This window comes from Triturus cristatus, chromosome 6 (assembly GCF_964204655.1).
Source record: "Triturus cristatus chromosome 6, aTriCri1.1, whole genome shotgun sequence".
Lineage (NCBI taxonomy): Eukaryota > Metazoa > Chordata > Amphibia > Caudata > Salamandridae > Triturus > Triturus cristatus.
The window spans coordinates 764,632,396-764,656,260 of NC_140589.1; positions in this window are offsets into that span (position 1 = coordinate 764,632,396).

Genomic DNA, 23,865 nt, shown 5'->3' on the forward strand with positions numbered 1-23,865 from the left:
GGCTGCGCTGGTATGACTATTGCAACTGGAAATATGAAACAATAACCGGCCCTGTTTACAAGCATATTTTCAAGGCTTCTCGAGGCCCTGGGCTAAATTGGCCACTCCCAGTAAAGAATCGAACTCACAAGGTCGTAACTATCAATAGTGACGCAAATGCAGCGGCCCCGGAGCTCTTCGTTGTGAGAGGCCAATTGCCTCCCCACCCCCAATAATAGCTGCATTTTAATACCCAGTTGACGGCTCCGTATTATTTGCTTGCATTAGCTTCCACGGTTCACTGCATCGTCCTTAAGGCGTCAAGAACAGCAGTCCAGTTTGAGGGCTGCGCTTTAATTCGGTTTTTAATATCAGTGTCTACTGCAGAGGTGCAACACTAGAGCCAAATTTCGGGGGGGGGGGGGGGGGAGGTCTACGAAAAATTTCGGGGAGGGGAGGGGCTGACTCTTCCAGCAATATGCAGAGTGGAGATGCAGGGGCTCTAAGAAGGGGTGAAAAGCAACAAAGCCTCGTTAACACATAAATGGTCTTTTTAAAGACCTGTGAAGTGCTCGGGTGCGGCTGTGTGTGTGTAGCCAGGGAAGCTGTCTCAGCCCAGGCTGCCACACTACGGAAGGGGGGGGGGGGGGGGGGGGGTTAAGCCCATTGAGGTATCTGAGATACCTCATGCTGTACCATGTACCTGTTGGTTTGTAGTTTTTAACATACAAGCCAACATTAGGATAGAGGAAAGGGGGAATAACAGCCAGTGAAAGAATTAATGGGCAAAGGACAGGAGAGCGGGCAGCCAGTGACAGTATTAATAATTGCCCGGCGAAGTGGGCATAACGTTAGTCAGACTCTCTTTGTTAAGTGGGGAAACTGAGATTATAATGTTAATGCATTTTAGTTTCAGCAGGACTTCACCTAAGAACATACCCTCTGCAGTGGGCTCTATGTGTGTTTGCAGCTCTAGTCTCTGTGCTTCTGAAATTTGCTTGAAAATGCACCCTTTACCCACTTTTTTTTCAAAATTTTCTCGGGGGGAAAAACCCCCCCGAACCCCCTCTAAGGTGGTCGAGCTCGCTCGCTGCGCTCGCTCGCCACGGTGCACTCCGACAGAAAGTTTACGCCCCACCACTTTCAAATGTCACCATCCGCCACTGAATGTAGGAATGTCCAACAGCAATCTGGCGGCTGCGTTCTGCACCCGCTGTAGTTTGAGCATATGCTGTTTTTGGAGGCACAAATACAAGGCATTACCGTAATCAAGTCTAGCCAAGGCTAGAACTGTCACACGTGTTTTTACTGCCTTTTGAGGGGTAATAGACCGAACTTTCCTAATTGTTTTTATAGTCAGGAAGACCAAAGATGAAACCTTATTGATCTGGTGTTGAAAGGTGGGTCGAATCTTGCTTGGTCAGGAATGTAACCTTCTGAGAGCTCTTTCCTAATTTAGTGCCCCTGCACGTCTAGGAGGGCAATTTTTGTAATCAATCTGTCATTTTTTTAGTCAGACAGCATGGCATTTGTGGACTCAATCCATTTGCAGCGCACCGAATGCAAGATGGTGCTTAGATTGCTTAAGGAAATTTTATTTATTTGCTTGAAGAATAATGTTGAGTTTAAAGTTATACATGTACCTGGTGTTTTGAATAATATGGCCGATGCCCTGTCTCATTTTAAGTTTCAGGAATTCGGGCATTTCCATTCCAGGGCAACAGAAGAGGGAACCCCTTTCCAGAAATACTCAGAAACCTGGGTGCCCATTGCTGCCCGATCTTGTTGCAGCTAGCCTCGTGCCCAGAACTGGGAAGGCAGATGAGTGTGCCCTCAAAATAATCTTTCATTTGCAATGGCTTATGCTCATAGGGACCCTTCCACGTGGAAAGACTGAGGCGCCAATTACGATCCTGTAAAAACCGGGTACGAACCGTCGGACGGAGCATATTCTCCGTCCGACGCGTACCCGGTCGTCAAAATCTACCAACATGGAATTACGATTCGCACGGAAACACCATTTCCGTACGAATCGCACAAAACCCCGACCGAGGAAAAAAAAACATACAAATGCGATCCGGGAAAGCGCCGAGCTGACGTCGGGACGCTCGCAGCCTGCCATTCACGAACCAGGAATTACGATTCGCACCGACGTCATCCCGCACGGTGAATATTTCCCGGCAGCCAAAAACTGCCAGGAAATCAGGACGACACGAACAAGGAGTGCCAGTACGCGACGGACAGACAGGACGACGCGAACAAGGAGTACCCGTACGCGACGGACAGACATGGACCCGAACCTACGTGTCATCCCGGCCCTCATAGCAGTCCACCTCCTCTACAGGTTACGACGCAGACGCCGCAGAAGGTCAGAACAACAAAGGGAGGGGGGAAAGGGGGGGGCAGGACCAGGGGCAGGCCACAAAACCCCCACCATAGTCACACAGCACACATGCCCTGGACATACCTGACCCTCAGGCCCTGGTCACTACGAGGGGGTGGGGGCGTGTCCAGCCAAGCCAGCGACCGCCACAACGGAAGTTCCTGACGACGCGAACCGGCAACACAACCAGACAGGTACGTCCCGTACCCACGCCTTAAGAGCGTGGGTACGAGTCGTACCACGCCCACACCTACGTCACCCCATCAATGGCGGGACGGCTCGTACCCACGTGGCAAAGGCCTGGGTACGGGCCGCACAAGCATCACATAGCGTGGGGACGGATATGTACGGACCGTACCCCCACCCTGTATGCATGGAGCGTACCCCCAACCCCAACAGTGTGAGTACGACACGTACCCCCACCCGCGTATGCAAGGAGCGTACCCCCATGCCAACAGTGTAAGTACGACACGTACCCTCACCCGCGGACGTATGGAGCGAACCCCCACCCCAACAGTGTAAGTATGACCCGTACCCTCACCCGCGTACGTATGGAGCGTACCCCCACCCCAACAGTGTAAGTACGACCCATACCCTCACACGCGGATGCATGGAGCGTACCCCCACCCCAACCGTGTATATACGACACGTACCCTCACCCGCGGACGTATGGAGCGAACCCCCACCCCAACAGTGTAAGTACGACCCATACCCTCACCCGCGTACGTATGGAGCGTACCCCCACCCCAACAGTGTAAGTACGACCCGTACCCTCACACGCGGACACATGGAGCGTACCCCCACCCCAACCGTGTATGTACGACACGTACCCCCACCCGCGTATGCAAGGAGCGTACCCCCATGCCAACAGTGTAAGTACGACACGTACCTCCACCCGTGTATGCAAGGAGCGTACCCCCCATGCCAACAGTGTAAGTATGACACGTACCTCCACCCACGTATGCAAGGAGCGTACCCCCCATGCCAACAGTGTAAGTACGACATGTACCTCCACCCGCGTATGCAAGGAGCGTACCCCCCATGCCAACAGTGTAAGTACGACACGTACCCTCACCCGCGGACGTATGGAGCGAACCCCCACCCCAACAGTGTAAGTACGACCCGTACCCTCACCCGCGGACGTATGGAGCCGACTCCCACCCCAACAGTGTAAGTACGAACCGTACCCCCATGGAGCGAACCCACACACGTGTATGTACTAAGCGTACAGATTGTTAAATAGGAGGGGTGTGTGCCTATCACTCCCAGCAGTGCCCAGAGACAGGAGGGGTGGGTTAAGAGTCCTCCCAGCAGAGCCCAGAGACAGGAGGGGTGGGTGCAGAGTCCTCCCAGCAGTGCCCAGAGACAGGAGGGGTGGGTGCCTATCACTCCCAGCAGTGCCCAGACACAGGAGGGGTGGGTGCCTATCACTCCCAGCAGTGCCCAGACACAGGAGGGGTGGGTGCAGAGTCCTCCCAGCAGTGCCCAGAGACAGGAGGGGTGGGTGCAGAGTCCTCCCAGCAGAGCCCAGACACAGGAGGGGTGGGTGCCTATCACTCACAGCAGTGCCCAGACACAGGAGGGGTAGGTGCCTATCACTCCCAGCAGTGCCCAGACACAGGAGGGGTGGGTGCCTATCACTCCCAGCAGAGCCCAGAGACAGGAGGGGTGGGTGCCTATCACTCCCAGCAGAGCCCAGAGACAGGAGGGGTGGGTGCAGAGTCCTCCCAGCAGAGCCCAGACACAGGAGGGGTGGGTGCAGAGGCCTCCCAGCAGTGCCCAGAGACAGGAGGGGTGGGTGCCTATTACTCCCAGCAGTGCCCAGAGACAGGAGGGGTGGGTGCAGAGTCCTCCCAGCAGTGCCCAGAGACAGGAGGGGTGGGTGCAGAGGCCTCCCAGCAGTGCCCAGAGAGAGGAGGGGTGGGTGCCTATCACTCCCAGCAGAGCCCAGACACAGGAGGGGTGTGTGCCTATCACTCCCAGCAGTGCCCAGAGGCAGGAGGGGTGTGTGCAGAGTCCTCTCAGCAGTGCCCAGACATAGGAGGGGTGTGTGCCTAACACTCACAGCAGAGCCCAGACACAGGAGGGGGGGGGGGTGCCTATCACTCCCAGCAGTGCCCAGAGACAGGAGGGGTGGGTGCAGAGTCCTCCCAGCAGAGGCCAGAGACAGGAGGGGTGGGTGCAGAGTCCTCCCAGCAGAGCCCAGAGACAGGAGGGGTGGGTGCAGAGTCCTCCCAGCAGAGCCCAGAGACAGGAGGGGTGGGTGCAGAGTCCTCCCAGCAGAGCCCAGAGACAGGAGGGGTGGGTGCAGAGTCCTCCCAGCAGAGCCCAGAGACAGGAGGGGTGGGTGCAGAGTCCTCCCAGCAGTGCCCAGAGGCAGGAGGGGTGTGTGCAGAGTCCTCCCAGCAGTGCCCAGAGACAGGAGGGGTGGGTGCAGAGTCCTCCCAGCAGTGCCCAGAGACAGGAGGGGTGGGTGCCTATCACTCCCAGCAGTGCCCAGACACAGGAGGGGTGGGTGCAGAGTCCTCCCAGCAGTGCCCAGAGACAGGAGGGGTGGGTGCAGAGTCCTCCCAGCAGAGCCCAGAGACAGGAGGGGTGGGTGCAGAGTCCTCCCAGCAGAGCCCAGAGACAGGAGGGGTGGGTGCCTATCACTCCCAGCAGTGCCCAGACACAGGAGGGGTGGGTGCAGAGTCCTCCCAGCAGTGCCCAGAGACAGGAGGGGTGGGTGCCTATCACTCCCAGCAGAGCCCAGACACAGGAGGGGTGTGTGCAGAGTCCTCCCAGCAGAGCCCAGAGACAGGAGGAGTGGGTGCAGAGGCCTCCCAGCAGTGCCCAGAGACAGGAGGGGTGGGTGCCTATCACTCCCAGCAGTGCCCAGACACAGGAGGGGTGGGTGCAGAGTCCTCCCAGCAGTGCCCAGAGACAGGAGGGGTGGGTGCAGAGGCCTCCCAGCAGTGCCCAGAGACAGGAGGGGTGGGTGCCTATCACTCCCAGCAGAGCCCAGACACAGGAGGGATGTGTGCCTATCACTCCCAGCAGTGCCCAGAGGCAGGAGGGGTGTGTGCAGAGTCCTCCCAGCAGTGCCCAGACATAGGAGGGGTGTGTGCCTAACACTCAAAGCAGTGCCCATAAAACGCTAAGGGTGGAGTAGCCACAGATACCATGCCCACAAATGTCAGTCAGGTGCACAAAGACCCTGCAGTACATGTACCACATGTGTGCGAGGCTGGGACTATACGCATGCATAGCGCAGAAAAGAAAACATGTCCACATGAAGTCATGTCAAGAGTCCACACACACAAGTACTATGACTACCAAGGATGCCACGAATGATGCAGGTGGAGACATTGCTCAGCATGCATGTGCAAAGTAGAAGGAGTCCGTCACACACCCAGCTGATGTAGACACAGCTCAGCACCACATATTGGGAACACCCTGCAGGGAAGATGTCAGAGTACACAGAGGAAGGAATACACCGTGGTACAATTCCACCATGCAGCAACTGCGTACATGGACAGAGAAACCTAGCTAACACCGTGTGATGGCACACAGATACCAGGGTCCCCCCTATGACCAGCACACTTCTACATTTCCCACACACCCAACACATGATCACCACCCAAATTCATGTAGCAGCCCCAACAACAGCAATATCAGTAAAGCAGTAGTGTTCAAAGGAAACAAAAATGGCTTTAATCAGCATTATCTGAAATTGTTTGTTCTCAGAAAGGTCAATATTTACAAAGCCCATAGGGCAGTCCATGAGTCACAGCTGGACGGGGGGACACAGTGGGACGCGTGTCCCCTAGCTTGCCTGCACAGTTACAAGTCGTCGTCTTCTACAGGGGTGAGGGCATCATGTGGGGGGGAAGGAAGTGGAACAGGCACCGCAGGGACAGGAGGGCAAAGGGTAGGCGAATTGGGTGCAGGGATGGAGGACTCCACCACAGGGGGGTGGGGCAGGGCCAAAGGTGGATTCTAGGAGCGCGCTGCACACCTTGGCAAGGTCCTCCAGGGACTCCCCTGCACCCGAAGGAACCACGGGCCCCAAGGAGGGGGGGGGGGTCAGAGGGATGGGTCGCAGCGCCACTGGGGGTGGGTGTGGACAGGGGGGGGGACTCAAGCACCCTGACCGTGGACTTCCTTGACAGCTTGCGGGGTGGTGTCAATGTTGGGCTCAGGGACAGAGCAGCCATGAACGAGTCTTTGGGGGAGATGTGGCCAGGAGAGCTGAGGGTAGGGGATTTGGAGGGAGTGGATTGGGTGGAATGCGGACTCCCACTCTGGCTGCGTGTCACACGTTTGCCCCCCGACCCAGTGGGTGTGCCTACTACACCCTGTGTGTGCATGTCAGGAGGTGTGCGGCGGACCTTCCCTGCTGGTGTGGTGCCTGTGTCTGTTGTGGTGGGTGCATGCTGATGTCTGGGTGTCTGTGGGACAGGTATGGGAGTGGGAAGTGTGGAAGGGGCAGGGGTAGGGGGTGGGACGTAGCGCTGCAGGAGACCCACTGCTGCAGTCAGTGTCGAGTCTATCGACCTCAGCAAGTTGCGTTGGTCAGCCTGCGATGAATGAATGCCCTCCAAGTATGCCTCCGTGTTGTTGAGGACCTGGCTGTGGGCATGGAGGACATTAAGGATCGCAGTCTGACCAACCTGCAACTGCCGCTGGATGTCCACAGACTCGGCATTGGCGGCAGCAGTGGAGACAGGGGCGGAGGGTGCGGTGCCTGGCAGGAAGGAGACATGCGGTGACTGGGGACGCTGGGAAGGGACACGAGCACGTGGGAGGCGGCTGATGGCAATGGAGGGCAGGTGCGAGATGTAGGGCTGCTGTCAGATGGTGGTGCAGCCACCGCCCACTCGGAGAGATCATCCTCGGACCCGTCAGCTTCATACTCTGTTGTGCCAGTCGACAGGTCCCCGGGTTCACTCTCCTCCGCCTCGTGCCCACTCGATGTGCCAGCCGCAATTTCACCACTGGCACTGGTGCTCGGTCCCTCAGCGCCATCTGTGTCCATGTCTCCCTCTGTGTCCCCCGACGATGCTGTGGGCAGGGTGAAGAGACAGAAATTAATCATACACCTGTATACATATGTCACATGAGTCCAATCTACTTATGTTACAGTGCATAGGCTGAAACAAAAGAAGAGTTACAACTACTAAACAAGGTACATATGTAGGCCCTGCAAGACACAGTTGTTTGACCCACCATGCCACCGAAAAACTATGGAGAGCATGACACAATAGCAAATTAGATGACATGGAATTGTGACTGAGGAGCAAGGCCCTGGGGACAATCCAGCACTGCATCTGCACCACACAGCGTGGCAGGAAATAGGGATGAGCAGGGACCATAGGCAGGTACTAGAGGCACATGCAGCATAGGTAATACTGATAACATGCCCACCCTGACTGGCACACTGCACCTTGAGTGTATGTCCAGGCAAACATCACACACTGGCCAGTCCTAGCAAGGAGATATCAGGTTGTGACATGAAGGCCATGCCCGCACCACCCACCCCCTACATGAGACAAATCTATGGAGACACAGGAAGCACGTACATCTCTTAGTCTGGGTGAAATACACATGGGATGTGAACGATCTATATTGCACCCAAAATACCCAAGGTGCGCCTGTCCAAATAAGCATGTACAAATGGGCATCATGAGATGATTGTAACAAGACACACAGGCAATGGCCACCGTGAGTATGTACTGGGAAAATCAGGTCAGGCTGGACAGTGGACACTTGTACTACATTTCACGTCATTATACATGGTGCCAGGGGACACTGGCACAGAGCACAACCTATGCTGTAGACACAGAGATTGTCGACATTTTCTGATTACACACATTATAGCTAGGAAAATATGCCCCTGGGGACAGTAGTGGCTACACAACTCCATGCTCCTGAATGGGAATGACTGCAACACACGCTAACATCCCTGCACTATGCGTACCGCACACTCATGCACATCATGTCACAGACCACCACATAGGACATGCGTGCTGGAAGGCCTCGCACTTGAGAGATTAACTCCCATGTCTGGACTCAGCATTAGTGCCAACTTACATGGAACCCACAAGTCCAGAACGGGACAGGGCACTGGCAAGGTCCCAATACCTGTTACACACCACCCCCACACAAGATGCTGCAGGCATAGTACACTTTGAGAAGGTGCCAGACTACATAACCTTGTGACCGAGTGACTACACACAGACCAGGGAACACATTGCAAGGAGGGGAAGGGAGGCAGGAGAGCACTGCAACACTGGGGGTAACAGGATCCGCACAGCACCATAAAACCCTGGCAGTGTACCCATGTAACAGTGCACGTACAAATGCTGGTGAAACACAACAAACACACATGTACCTACCCCCTTGCTGCTGCTGCATCTCCTGTAGGCGCCTGTCCAAGTCGGGAAAGACCACCGCCAGCACACGCTTGTGGATGTGGGAGAGACGGCGGCGCCCGCGGTTCTTATGGCTCTCAGGTGAGTCCCCCAGCAGGACCCGTGCGATCCTCCGCGTCCAGCACCGGATATCCTGCCAGCGTTTCCTCACCTGGGACAGGCTCCGCCTCCAACCATCCGCACCCCTCACGGCACTGACGGCGGTCAGCCAGATCTGCTCCTTGGCAGTGGCGCCTACCTGTGAGGATGAAAAAGTGACACTACATCAATACACCTGCAACATGTCACAGAGACACATATGGGAACAAATTAGCTGGTTACAACAAGGCATGTCATGCAACCAACGCATTGCACCTTTAACATAGGGACATACTCCTCTGGGGAAGGGCAAAAGCAGTACGTGCCAGTGAAAGTACACAGGTGGAATGAGGGCAAAGACACAATCAATTATCAAGGCTCACACTGTGCATCACACCCACCTCTCCTGACTCTGGGCACTGCTGGGAGGACTCTGCACACACCCCTCCTGCCTCTGGGCACTGCTGGGAGTGATAGGCACCCATCCCTCCTGTCTCTGGGCACTGCTGGGAGTGATAGGCACCCACCCCTCCTGTCTCTGTGCACTGCTGGGAGGACTCTGCACACACCTCTCCTGCCTCTGGGCACTGCTGGGAGGACTCTGCACACACCCCTCCTGTGTCTGGGCTCTGCTGGGAGACATCAGGAATTCCCACCCCTGGGACCCCCCTACAGTACATAGCATGTGGGTCACACCTGGACACAATGCCAGAAGTCACAGTCACGAAAAAGGGGCACAGTCTGTGCCAGTGGACACTGCACTCACCTGATAACCTGGTCGCCCATACAGCATGGGGTAGTGTGGGAGGATCACATCCACCAAAGCCATGTTCTCCTCCAGGGTGAATGGCTGTGACCTCTCCACAGCCCTTGACATGGTTCCAGGGAATCAGTAGCAGCAGCTGGGTCGTGGAATACAGAGATGTGCAGGCAAGTGCTCCCTCATGGGACCTGGCTGCCTTATATCTGCCTTGCTGGCCCATTTCAGTCACAGGAGTGCAGAGTGATTGGTCACTCACATTTGCATCCTATGTTTCCTCCAATCCCTTCAAACCTAGAAGTCAGTGGGTTCTTATTCTGTCTTTTTCGTCAGCATGATGTCAACCCCACAAACACATTGCAACAATGTAGATTCATTCCAACTGACTGCTGCTGTGCACCTTCCAGAACAAATTCAAACTTAAAACTTGGTCTCCATGACAACCAGCATGCATGTAGGCCTTAATACTTGTCCCCCATGTGTCCCCTATGTAATTTGGAGCTTCACACACAGGTACGGTGCGTTCCGGGGCCCTAGGGCACCCCAAATGCATAGCAACGGCCCGTACACACGCCTGTACGCTCTCTATCACTATGGGTGTCCTCGCGTATGCGTACCCGTAGTGGTACGGCCCGTACACACGCCTTTACGCTCACTATCACTACGAGTACGCATACGCGAGAGCACCCATGGTGATAGTGAGCGTACAGGCGTGTGTACGGGCCGTACCACTACAAGTACGCATACGCGAGGACAACCATAGTGATAGTGAACGTACGCACGCGTGTACGCTCACTATTACTATGGGTGTTCTCGCGTATGCGTACTCGTAGTGATAGAGAGCGTACAGGCGTGTGTACGGGCCGTACCACTACGAGTACGCATACGCGAGGACAACCATAGTGATAGTGAACGTACGCACGCGTGTACGCTCACTATCACTATGGGTGTTCTCGCGCATGCGTACTCGTAGTGATAGTGAGCGTACAGGCGTGTGTACGGGCCGTACCACTACGAGTACGCATACGCGAGGACAACCATAGTGATAGTGAACGTACGCATACGCGAGGACAACCATAGTGATAGTGAACGTACGCACGCGTGTACGCTCACTATCACTATGGTTGTCCTCGCGTATGCGTACTCGTAGTGGTACGGCCCGTACACACGCCTGTACGCTCACCATCACGATGGGTACACATACGGCAGCACTCCCATAGTGATACGGGAAGGTAAACAGGCCCTCTTAGCAGTAGTACGGTGTTTTTCACACATCACAGTGGTGACAGGCAGCACACAGGAAGGGATAGGGCTGACATACATGTCCATGGATGGACATCAAGGCATAGTCTGGCCAGTACTACATGTGTGGGGCACAGGTGTGAAAGGGTGTGATGTGGCACAACACTCCTGAGTGGAGAAGGCACCAGATGTATGATGAGATGTGTACATATGTAATGTGTGATGGTGCAATGTGTGCCAGGCATGCCCTTGACTCCTTTGACATGTGTGCATGTCGTATTGCACACTTGGGATGAGCGTCACTAGCATGGCACGGACAACAACACACGGAAGTGTCCCCTGAGGCCCGGTACAGGGGTTACCACACCTGACATGTGACTACCCACGGTGCACGATGTGACGATGTGACGATGTCATGTATGTGTGGGGGTTCACATTAGGTATATGTTTGAGCTCCCTCGAAAGCTGCAGCCGTTGCAGCAACCAACATTTGTCTGTGTGTAGAAGGCCATTGTACACTGTTACGCACACCAGGCCACATGTGGTATCGGAAGTGAGGTGTGTATGTATGCATGGGACACGGATTAGCGTAACAAGGACATGTCTGCATCCTCTCTATGAATGTGTGGTGAGTCATCACATGTGCACCTTCATGGCAAGGTGTGTGGCCTGTCCTAGTGTAATGTCATGTGACCTGTGGCTCTAGTGTTCCGCTACCAGCCTCTGCAATTGACATCATACTTCTGCTGATGTGTGGGTGTATGTCACTCCTGTCTTGCGTCTGGCTGTTCACTTGCACTGGGACACAGCTAATCCCATGCCATGGCATGTGGAGGTTCTCAATCTGCGTGTGTCGCTGGGTCTTGGGAGGAGTGTCACCTGCCAGCCATACGTGTCCAGGGCATGTGGCACATACCTCACTCCGTATGTAGCATATGTGTATAGACAGATTAACATGTGCTCAGGACAAATTATTTGTTGTTGTGCTGCACTCACTCCTCCTTGTCATTTCCAATTTCCTTCAGAGCGCCGCCTCTTCCCCGAGCAATTCCGGACTTGGCTGACATGCGGGAGAATGATTGTATCCGGTGCTACCGCTTCCCCCAACGGTTGATTCTGGATTTGACGGCGAGACTGGCACCACACCTGCAACCGCTGCACAGGTATCCTACGGCACTGACACCCAAGCTGAAGGTAATGGCAGCCCTACATTTTCTAGCCACGGGTACCTTTCAAAATACCATAGCTCATGTTGGTGGCATGTCCCAGAGCATGTTCTGCCGTGTGCTGCATGATTTCGTAGAGGCCATGTTGATTCACCTGGATGAGTTTATCCATTTCCCAACCCCTGAAATGTTGACTGTGGTCAAGCGTGGATTCTATGCCCTGGGAGGGATGCCCCATGTCATTGGGTCCATAGATGGGACACATGTAGCTTTGGTACCACCACACGCACAGGAGGTAGCGTAAAGCAATCGCAAGCACTACCACTCCATCAATGCCCTTGTGGTGTGTCTGTCCAACATGGTGATTTCACATGTCTGTGCTCGTTTCCCAGGATCAGCACACGATGCCTACATCATGAGGCGTAGCAGGATGCCTGAAATGATGACGCAGCTGCGCAACGAACGAGCATGTGTTGTTGGTGGGTACAGTCTGTCTGTCCTGTATTTTGCGTAGACTTCCAGCACGACCGCTTCTCCTGTTCTAACGATGTCCATGTGCTTCCCATGTAGGGGACGCTGGCTATCCCAACATGCCATGGCTGATCACACCTCTCCGCAACCCCATCACACCGGTCCAGCTCCGCTACAACACCGCCCATGGCCGGACGAGGCGAGTGATAGAGAGGACGTTTGGCCTGCTGAAGAGCCGATTCAGGTGCCTACACAAGACCGGCGGTGCACTCCCATATGCCCCGGCGAAGGTCTGCAAGATCTTCCTGGTCTGCTGCATGCTGCACAACATGGCAGTTGAGAAAGCTGTGCCACTCATCCTGGATCAAGATGACGAGGACCATCCACCCGTGGAGGACGAAGGGCTTGGCAATGGGGCTAGTGATGTGGAGGATGTGGAGCCGCAAGAGGACATCCGGACTCGGCTCATACGTGACTTCTTTGCTTAGTGGTGAGTACCAGTGTCTGAGTGTGCACGCATTGGTCCCCGTGTGGCATGTGTTGTGATGTGTGTCTCCACCTGCATGTATGGCACGTGAGTCAGAGGTGTGTGTGGGTGTGTCACTGGAGTGATGGTGCCAGTGATGGTTTCCCCAGTCATAATTGTGACCTAGCATGTTGTCATCCATACATGTGTCGAGTAAATGCACATGCAAGTGGCTGTGCTTCTTGTGTCTGACTGCTTGTGTGTCTCTCTTCCCCAGGTACTTGCGCATGCCGTCTGCTGCTTGCATTGTTGTGGCACTGCTATTCCTCATGGACACGTCATGGTGTGCTGACTCAGCGTTACAGGCACGGACAAGTTTGGAATTCTCCTTAGGGTAAGGGATGCATCAGGGGTGTATTGGGTGTGGCAGTTGTTCACGATGTATGCACACTGCCCCTGTCGATGTTTGGTTCCTCTGCAGACATGTCGCATCACCATGGTGCACATGACATGCAGCTGGGTACACCTGAATAGATGGTCAGACTTGTTGACAGTCATCAGTGATGGGATAGTGGATTGTGATGATGGCATCAATGTGTGTAACACTGCCCGCAGGACACATACGGTTTGCATTGGGTTGACATGCAGTGGGACTTCCACATCAGCTGATCAATGATGTATGGCAGGCTCTCCGTGAGCAGCTGTGGGTGTTTAGCTGTTAGCCGACGCTTGTGTGCCAGTTCCATGGCTATCACGCATTTGTGCTGCAGAAGGGGGGTGCCAGTGTTGGACCCACATGTTACTCCACATGACCTGTGTATGTGTACTCCGAGTTGCCTCTGCATTCCGGAATACATGACTAATAAAGGTGTCCCTATGCCTCCAAGGTGCCTCTTCTCAGTCAATGCTGGTGTGTTGCCACGGTGAATCCAGCATGTCTGGCATGGTTTTCCCTGATAGTGGCTATGTGTCTATGTGTCGAGTAGCAAGATGCAAGCTGTGTGTGTGGGATGTGACTGTGTATCGTGCATGATGTCCATGACTGTGTAGGTATTGTGACATGTGCCATCCCCATGCATCCAACGTTGGTTAGGCCCCCACTAGGTGCATCCACCGGACTCAAGCTTGCAGGACATGGTTCTGCCACCTGTCTACACATACCTGGGTGCCCCCCAGGACACTGGACATGATCCCTGACCTCTGCGCATGACTGTTGCTGTACTCAATATATCTGTCAGCACGGTTGTGCGGCCACCCCCTCAGCTGGTTGGGCCGATCACAGGTGTGTATGGTGCTCCATGTCTGTCTTGCCTAATACACTGTGACCCGTGTGTCCTGTGCCAGACTCAGGCCCCAGGGTGTGGATGGTTGAAGTCAATAGAGAACTTAGGCATGGTTAGACTTTACAAGACACATGTAAGGTAATAATGCAACCAGCAGGCATCTGCTCATCATGGTGTGACTTTTTATTTTAGTGGGGGGGGGGGGGGGGTTATGACATGAGGGACTTTCCGGGTGTTTGGAATCCAAAGTTCAGTAGGGGAGTTGGTGTCCTTGCCATTGGAAATCCTCAGAGTCCATGCCACAGTCTTTGTCAACATTGGTCAGACGGTGACCAGCAAGGCCATGTGGCAGAGAATGTCTTTTGATGCTGTGATGCTGTTGCTCCAGTGGGCCAGGTGCCAGGCCAGGTGTCCTGGGAGATGGTGATGTAGCGCCGACCCTCACGGTCTTTTCCGTGGACGACCCGCCCTCCTGCGGGGACCCTCAGAAGCAGGCCGTGACGACGTCTGGGATGCTCCGTCGGATGTTTCCTCCTCCTCCTGATCCCTCCCTGTGGGTGGTGATGTTCTCCGCCTTCTGGCACAGGGAGGGTTGCCCATGTTGTCGGCCATCCGACGGAGTGTATCGTGAATTCCCGTGTACGCCGTCACGAGCTCAGCCTGTCCGTCCTCCGTCCTCCATCCTCCGTTGGTGTTGCAGTAGACAGGCATGTAGCTCCGCATGTTGCTGGGCCTGCTGGGTCTTGATCCCCTCGAGGACAGACACAACCTGGGCCAGGCCCGTGGTGTCCTGCCGGTATGTGTCCAGGATGTTTCGGACATGGGAAAATTCCGGGTCCCCAGCCAACTGGTCAGGCTGGCGCCTCCGCCGTCCTCCACTCCCACCACCCCTGCCCACTTGCACCTGGCCTGCCCTTGTGGGCACATCGGGTCTCCGGGACCCCTGAGGGGTGGCATTGGCGTTGTCGCCTGCCTCCTCCTGGGTGCCCGGGACACCGTGTCCCTCCTGGCCAGCCTGGCTGCTTTGTGGTGGTGGGGCAGGGATCCTGGGTGTCTCCTGGGATGTGGCAGGAGTGGGGGTGGTGGTTGGCCCCGTTGTACCTGACGCAGGTGCTGCAGGTCGTTGGACACCAGAGGTGCTAGGTTGGTCGGGGTCGTCCACTGAGTGGTGAGAGTCGTCGCTGCCGGTGGGATCAGCCTCCCGCAGAGCCGGGTCTTGTGAGTCTTTCCCCCCAGTGTTGGGGGGTGAACCACGAGGTTGACCTGTGTGTGAGAGAGACAATGTTAATTTAGGTCCATGCAACATCCATGTTTCATCAGTTTCAAAGTTGGAACATTTCCTCTGGGAATTTGGATCTGTCTGGCATTCCACTCACAGTGCACTTGTGCATGGGTGTGTCCCTTGGGCACAGGTTTGGCGCCTTTAACTATGTGTGGCACAGTCTTACTTGCTGCGTCAAGTGTGACTGCAATCAGCAGTGGAGTGGGCAGGTGTGGCGAGCCGTGCATTGGCGCCTTCCGTGTTACACTGTACGTGGGCACATGAAGTAGTTACACACACTTCAATGATGCAGGTAGCTGTCGTTGTGCTCGTGCACAGGTGGTGACATGGCCCTGTGTTTAGCCATGGAGGAGAGGGGGGGTGTTGGCACTGGCCACCCTTGTCTACATGCACGCAGTCCACCTGCTGACGAGCAGACATTCCCACACACCAAAGGACTGATTTGCTCTCCCTGTGTCTCCCTCCCTCTGTGTCCCCCTCTCCCTCCCTCTCCATCCCCCTCTCCCTCCCTCTGTGTGTCAGCCTCCTCCCTCTGTCCGTCTCCCTGTGTCTCCCTCCCTCTGTGTCCCCCTCTCCCTCCCTCTGTGTGTCAGCCTCCTCCCTCTGTCCGTCTTCCTGTGTCTCCCTCCCTCTCTGTCCCCCTCTCCCTCCCTCTCTGTCCCCCTCTCCCTCCCTCTGTGTCCCCCTCTCCCTCCCCCTGTGTGTCAGCCTCCTCCCTCTGTCCGTCTTCCTGTGTCTCCCTCCCTCTCTGTCCCCCTCTCCCTCCTTCTCTGTCCCCCTTTCCCTCCCTCTGTGTGTCAGCCTCTGTCACCTCAGCCCAGCTTCCTGGGCACACACTGTTAGCAGATCTTTGAATGGCCCTTGGCTTGTTGATGTGAGTTTGTTTCTGATCTCCAGGCACCCATTGGGTGTAGTGTGTGTCTGTGCGCTGCTGCTGTGGTGGTGTGTGCTGCCACTCTTTCACAATGTTGGCTGTTCATTAGCTGCTGTCATGTGCAAAACAGTCCCTTCACCCCCATGTGTTGATGCTAGTCGTCCGCCATTTGCTGGCAAGTCTTTCCTGTGTGGGGACACAGTGTTTGTCTGGCTGTGACCTAGGCCATATGGGCAGAGGGCATTGTTGTCTGCTTCTGAGTTGCACTATGTGAATTTTGGGGCCCACCTTCCCGCCATCTGGGTTACCGTGTCATGTGTTGGTGTCTTCTGTGGCCTGTGACTTGACATTGTCCAGCTGGGTGCATGGGGCATGGTGGCGGCAGTGGCATGTGCATGTTCATGGAGTGTGGTTGAGTCATGCGATAGCTTGGGGTGGTTGCATGCCTGTTTGTGATTTTGGTTGTGGATGACGTTCCCCCCATGTGAGGTGCGTTGTTTGTGTACTCACCCGGGTTTCGGAGTCCTCCTAATCCCTCCACTGTCTCCACCGGCAGTATGGCCATCACCCTCTCCTCCCAGGGATGGTAGTGTACGGGTCTGCGGGGCGGCCCTCCTCCAGTGGCGTTGGCCTGGTTGTGTTCATCAAGCATCTTGGCTCGGACCCTCCTCCGTAGATCGTACCACCTGGCTTGGCATTCCTGCTTGTTCCTTCTGGTGTCCGCAACAGCATTCACAGCATCGACGATTGTCTGCCACATGGCTGTTTTTTCTGCCATGCTGGTCTGTCTGACCAATGTTCCAAAGAGCTGTGGCTCGACTCTGAGGATTTCATCGACAAGGACCTCCAACTCTCGGTTACTGAACTTTGGATTCTTGTTAGTGGGCATGGTGAGGGGTGTGGGTGTGGATGGTGGGGTGGGGGTGTGGATGGTTGTGGGTGTGTGTGTGTGGTTGTGCAGGTGTGTGTGTGAATGTGATGAGGGTGTGTTTGAGAAGGTGGTTGTGTGAAGTTGTGCAAGTGTAAGGTGTGGTGAAGCTTCTAGTTTGGTGCTGTAGGTTGTCTGTGGGGTCTGGCAGCAGTGAGTCTGTTGCAAAGGCTCATGGTTTGTGTGTTTGGCCCCTTTTTATTGGTCCATTGGTGGGTGTGGCTGTGTTTGAACTTTGGCTGGGTGTGTTATAAGGAGTGGTGGTGTTTTGGGCCTCTGTTTGTTTTTGGCTATTGCAGGTCAGTGAATGTGTTGTTTTGGTAGTTGTTGGACATGTTTTGTGGCTTTGTGCCATTCGAATGGTGTATTCTTGTGTCGTTTTGGTTAGTCCTGGTTGTGTATGTGCGTTTTTTGGCGTGTATACGGTGTGTACATGGGCCTTTTTGTTGTACAGTGCTGTCCTTGTGTGTGGCTTGGTACGAGTCGTACATTCGGTTGTGGTGTTGGGGCCTGGGGTGCGCTCTGTCCTTAGGATGTTGTGGTGTGGGTACGCTCCATGCATACGCGGGTGGGGGTAGGACTCGAACGTACAGGGGTGTAGGAACACGGGGGTACGACACGTACAGGGGTGGGGGTACGACTCTGACGTACACGGGTGTAGGTACATGGGGGTACGACACGTACAGGGGTGGGGGTACGACTCTGACGTACAGGGGTGTACATACACGGTGGTACGACACGTACAGGGGTGGGGGTACGACTCGAACGTACAGGGGTGTACGTACACGGTGGTACGACATGTACACGGGTGGGGGTAGGAGTCGAACGTACTGGGGTGTACATGCACGGTGGTACGACACGTACAGGGGTGGGGGTACGACTCGAACGTACAGGGGTGTACATACACGGTGGTACGACACGTACAGGGGTGGGGGTACGACTCTGACGTACACGGGTGTAGGTACACGGTGGTACGACACGTACAGGGGTGGGGGTACGACTCGAACGTACAGGGGTGTACATACACGGTGGTACGACACGTACAGGGGTGGGGGTACGACTCGAACGTACAGGGGTGTACATACACGGTGGTACGACACGTACAGGGGTGGGGGTACGACTCTGACGTACACGGGTGTAGGTACACAGTGGTACGACATGTACAGGGGTGGGGGTACGACTCGAACGTACAGGGGTGTACATACACGGTGGTACGACATGTACACGGGTGGGGGTAGGAGTCGAACGTACTGGGGTGTACATGCACGGTGGTACGACACGTACAGGGGTGGGGGTACGACTCGAACGTACAGGGGTGTACATACACGGTGGTACGACACGTACAGGGGTGGGGGTACGACTCTGACGTACACGGGTGTAGGTACACGGGGGTTCGACACATACAGGGGTGGGGGTACGACTCTGACGTACACAGGTGTAGGTACACGGGGGTACGACATGTACACGGGTGGGGGTACGACTCTGACGTACACGGGTGTAGGTACACGGGGGTACGACACGTACAGGGGTGGGGGTACGACTCTGACGTACACGGGTGTACATACACGGTGGTACGACACGTACAGGGGTGGGGGTAGGACTCGAACATACAGGGGTGTACATACACGGTGGTACGACACGTACAGGGGTGGGGGTAGGACTCGAACGTACAGGGGTGTACATACACGGGTGGGGGTTCGACACGTACACGGGTGTACATACAGGGGGGGGTGTACATTCACGGGGAGTACGACTCGAACGTATGGGTGCTGGGGGGAGTGTTGGGCGCGTATGCGGGCACATGTCTCCATGGTTGCAATGGGAGTTTGGTGCGGACGGTGTTTTTACCATACGGTTGTGAGATCGGACGCACGGGTAGGATCGTGATTCCTCGGTCGGACTTCACTTTTCACATTTGTACGGTAAATCGTCCGAGGACGTGTCGGACACATTTTCCGACCCGAGGACGTGTGGGGAATGATTCCCAATGCGGTTCGTATGGACTTTTTACCATGCGAATCGTGATTGCCAGTTTGTACGGCACTTGTACGATTCGTACGGTAAAAAGACCGGATACGAGTCGTACGGGGAATTTTTTTACCGGATCGTAATTGGCACCTGAGTGGGATTATTGGACCATATGCAAATGCAGGGTAGGTTGGCAGTATTTGCTCACCACCATATGTCAATTTTGGTATCCTCCTCAAAGATGGCCTGGGCCCCAGACCATTCTCAAGAATTCCTCATTAAGAAATCTTTAAATGGATGGGATAGTTTGAAAGCAACAGTGGCAGACAGGCTGTGCCCCTGGACAAACTAGGGAAAATCCTGGATTCCCTTTCAATGTTTTATAGTCACATTTACGGAGCCACCTTAGTGACTGGAAAACCTTGAAGACTTGGCTCTTTAGTCAAAGCTAGCTCCACTGTTGGGCTGATCCTCACCTGCATGTACCGTTAAGTGCGGGGACACCTCGGTATGAGGTAGCTATTGAGCTCTGCAAATGCCACTATTATTATTAATGTGGCCTTCTGCCTGGCATTCTATGGGGCTTTTAGGGTATCCAAACTAGAACAAGATTAAAAAGTGGCCACATCCCTATTTGTACACAATGATGGACCTCTCATCAAGATTCATTTCACGAAGGTGTTCTCCATTCCACTGTGGGCTGCAGGTATTGACGCTGCCAATTTTAGCTCAAACTAAAAGAGGCAGTCACTTCACCAAGAGTTTTAGCCTGGAAATTGGCATGGTAAAAATGATTGGAAGATGGAATTCCAACTGCTATTAGCTCTATGTTAGCCTTACCCTCTTATGGCAGCACTCATGCTAGGTAATGGACTGATTCAAGATTGAGACTTTCATATTTGTACCGTCAATTTTCCTTCCTCAGTTGTGTTCTTTGCATTAGGTGGCATGCTCCAGCCAGCATTTGGGTGTTCAGTCATTTCTTCATATGTTGTGTAGGGATCACATTTAACCAGGGCATCTATTGAAGCAGGCCAAGGAGGCTGGCATGCGCATGTATTTTATTCAGTGTTGGGAGGCTTTGGCATCCGGGGCTTCACATCTATGGTTTACTGCAGCTTGAAGAGACAGCAATGTGGGTTTACAGATACTTTTACCCATCATTTGGCATACTGGTGGTAATGACTAGGGGTGAGCGGAATTCACGGAGGTTCACTCTGTGGAATTTTGTGGAGTTACATAAAAACTCTGCTAGAGTCCGCTGAGTTCTGCGAGTAGGCGGAATTGGCAATTCGCTCAGATTTTTAGTGCTGGGACCTTATTCTGCGCTGCAAAATCAGCGCAAACTGTGTCACACAGTCTGCCAGAGGGCCGCACTGCTTCTTTGCTGCCACATGGCAACTTTCTCACTGCAAGTGGTTGTGACTACCCGCATTGAGAAAATCTCGCCGGGTGCCATCCTAGTGCCCCAAAATCTCGCGAGGGAATGCCAGTTCTAGCTCACACTCGCTGACTTAATGTTGGTGAGCTGCACCAAGAAAAAACATCGGCGGTTGGCGGAGTTTTGCCAGAACTCCATGTTAGAAGCAGAATTCGGAGTGGGAAAAACTCTCCAAACTCCACCAGCACAGCAGAATTTATCACCCACCCCTAGTAATGACCTAACAGTCTTAGGGCGAAGGGACATCGTAGAGCCTCTCATGATTGAAATTTCCTGGTTGTAAAAGAAATGCCCCAGTGATGTTATCACATGGTCACACACCAAACCTCAACGAGTCTCGAAGGTGAGTTCTCTTCTAGGGGACTGCAGGAATCAGTTAGGTGCCATAATGGCCATTTAAGAAGATTACTAACCAAATCCCTTTTCAAGACTGTGCATCGTGGCTGCTTGCAAGGTGAGATCTATTTCACAAACATGGGGTGCATTTGTCCTTCCATTGCAATGAGCTGTTCATTGACACGGTGGATTTAGTGGTACAACATTTCCCCCCAGTTTAAAGATAGAGCTTGTTGAGGTGTATGGCACCTCTAAAAGAATCACAGGAGGCAGGGCCTTTGAGGTAGGTTGTTTTAATGTAGCTCCAATAGTAGAGGCCTCATCCTACAGACAACCACTGCAACTGATTTCTAATTCAAGCAACAACATTCCTAACAGTGAAATAGTCTGCCATGGAACAGCAACTTTGGCAACAAGATAGAACAGAGATTAGATAAGAATAGAACACCACATCACCTCCACTTTACCAACCCTAAAATAAAAACAATGAAAAAAATACAATCAAGAAACACAACCTTGCAAACGAAGAGGAATCCTCCTCAGTCTATTAGACCTTCTTTCCACAACATGTGGGGCAGGAGAGCCTCTCACACATGAACCCTCACCAGCACATTTAGAAAGACACTTCACAATCCTGTTGCTATTCCAAATCCTGTGATCTTGGGTTTTAATGGCATTAGTTAAACAACAGAAGAGTGCGGCCAACACAAAAAGGAAGAAACTAAGAAAAACGGCGAGAAAGAATCACTCTTGTGAGTTAAAAGATCCCTCGCTCACCAACCTAGTTGGTGACATGCTTCATCATTGGGTTCCCACCAGAGAGGCCGAGTGCCTCGCTGGTGTGCTACGACTCCTGGTTACAGCGGGGCGGGTTTTTGTGTAATCCAAGTGTGATAAAGTGAAAAGTGGTTTAAAAAGCAACCAGTTCAACCATAAACAAACTTTATTCGCGGTGAGCTGAGCACTAATAAAAACAATGTAGTGGATGTTACAGAGACTGGCTAGATTGACCAGATACATCCATGGTGCAAAGACAAAAAAGAAAGTGTGGTCAACATGTTTCTGCCTCCATTCGCTGTTTGCGAGGCTTTCCTCAGGACCAAAAATCAAGAAAAACCACGGCGATATGCCTCGCTAAGGCGCACCCTAACCTGTGGTGACAAAAACCAGTACAACTTACGGGTTGTAGTCGAGCCTTCAACATTAGTGAAAGCCACGTGTATCTGTAATAAAAAACAAACACACAGAGACAATCCAAGTCACACAAACAAACATGTATTTGGTTAGCAGTATTTGAATAATCCCATGAGTGACCATGCTCAAGCCGTTTTTAGGACAGTGCTCTTTACAATCCCACTAGTAGCAATACTGTGATGGATTGGAGTACCAAACAGTTAATGGTAAAATGGTCTAGGCGCTTCGTGATATATTTAGTATCATTACTAAATGCCAGACTCTGATCATTAACATAGTATTTCTATGTGGAAAAAGGCGTCTAAATCAGGTATGCCGAACCGGCCAATGCCGAAGGTTAGAGAAAATAGTTTAAAATGACTTATAGGACTTGACTGATCAAAGCATGCAACTTGATAATGTCGATGGTTAAAGACAAAATTACAAGCTTAAAAGAATAAGTGATGAATAAGGCTTACTTAAAATGTCCGGTAATTCTACCCCATGGGTCCTGGTGGGGGGCGCGTCACGGTGGATTATGTTTGTGTGACTTGGATTGTCTCTGTGTGGTTTTTTGCTTTTTAATTACAGATACACATGGCTTTCACTAATGTTGAAGGCTCGACTACAAACCGTAAGTTTTACTGGTTTTTGTCACCAAAGGTTAGGGTGCGCCTTAGCGAGCGCATACCACTGTGGTTTTTCTTGATTTTTGGTCCTAACGACAGCCTCGCAAACAGCGGATGGAGGCAGAAACATGTTGACCACACTTTCTTTTTCTTTGCACCATGGATGTATCTGGTCAACCTAGCCAGTCTCTGTAACATCCACCACATTGTTTTTAGTAGTGCTCAGCTCACCGCGAATAAAGTTTGTTTATGGTTGAACTGGTTGCTTTTTAAACCACTTTTCACTTAATCACACTTGGATTACATTAAAACCCGCTACGCTGTAACCAGGCATCGTAGCACACCATGGAGGCACTCGGCTTTCTGGTGGGAACCCAATGATGAAGCATGTCATCAACTAGGTTGGTGAGTGAGGGTTCTTTTAACTCACAGGAGTGATTCTTTCTCGCCGTTTTTCTTAGTTGTTTCTTAGTTTCCTGCTTTTTGTGGTGGCCGCACTCTTCTGTTGCTTAACTAATATTATTAGTAGGGCGTCTAAGAGTGACTCGGTATCCTTTTCCCTCTCTCTCCCGTTGATTACATATTTTTAATGGCATTACCCAAGAGTTTGACAACCTTAATAGGCTGACCAAACTTTGACTTACCAAATCTTCTTTTCGGCAGTTTTACTCTGACCCAGTCGCCAACCTCAACCACAGTTTTCTTCACAGCTTTTCTCGCATCAAAAGCAATTTCCTCCCCACCATCTTTTCTAGCTCTCAATTTTTCCATCCCTCACTACCGTCTTCCACTCCAACAGGTTCCTTTCTTCTAGAAGTGACCCAAAGAGGAGTGACTTGGGTATTGGCCATCCTCCCTTTAAACAAGCTAAAGGGTGAAACTCCGGTGGAAGAATGTGGAGTGAATCTTTACTGCTTCCTCCCAGTCAACACCAGAAACAATTGCTAACTGCATTGCCTCTATAACTACCTTCACAAACGTTTCAACAACGCC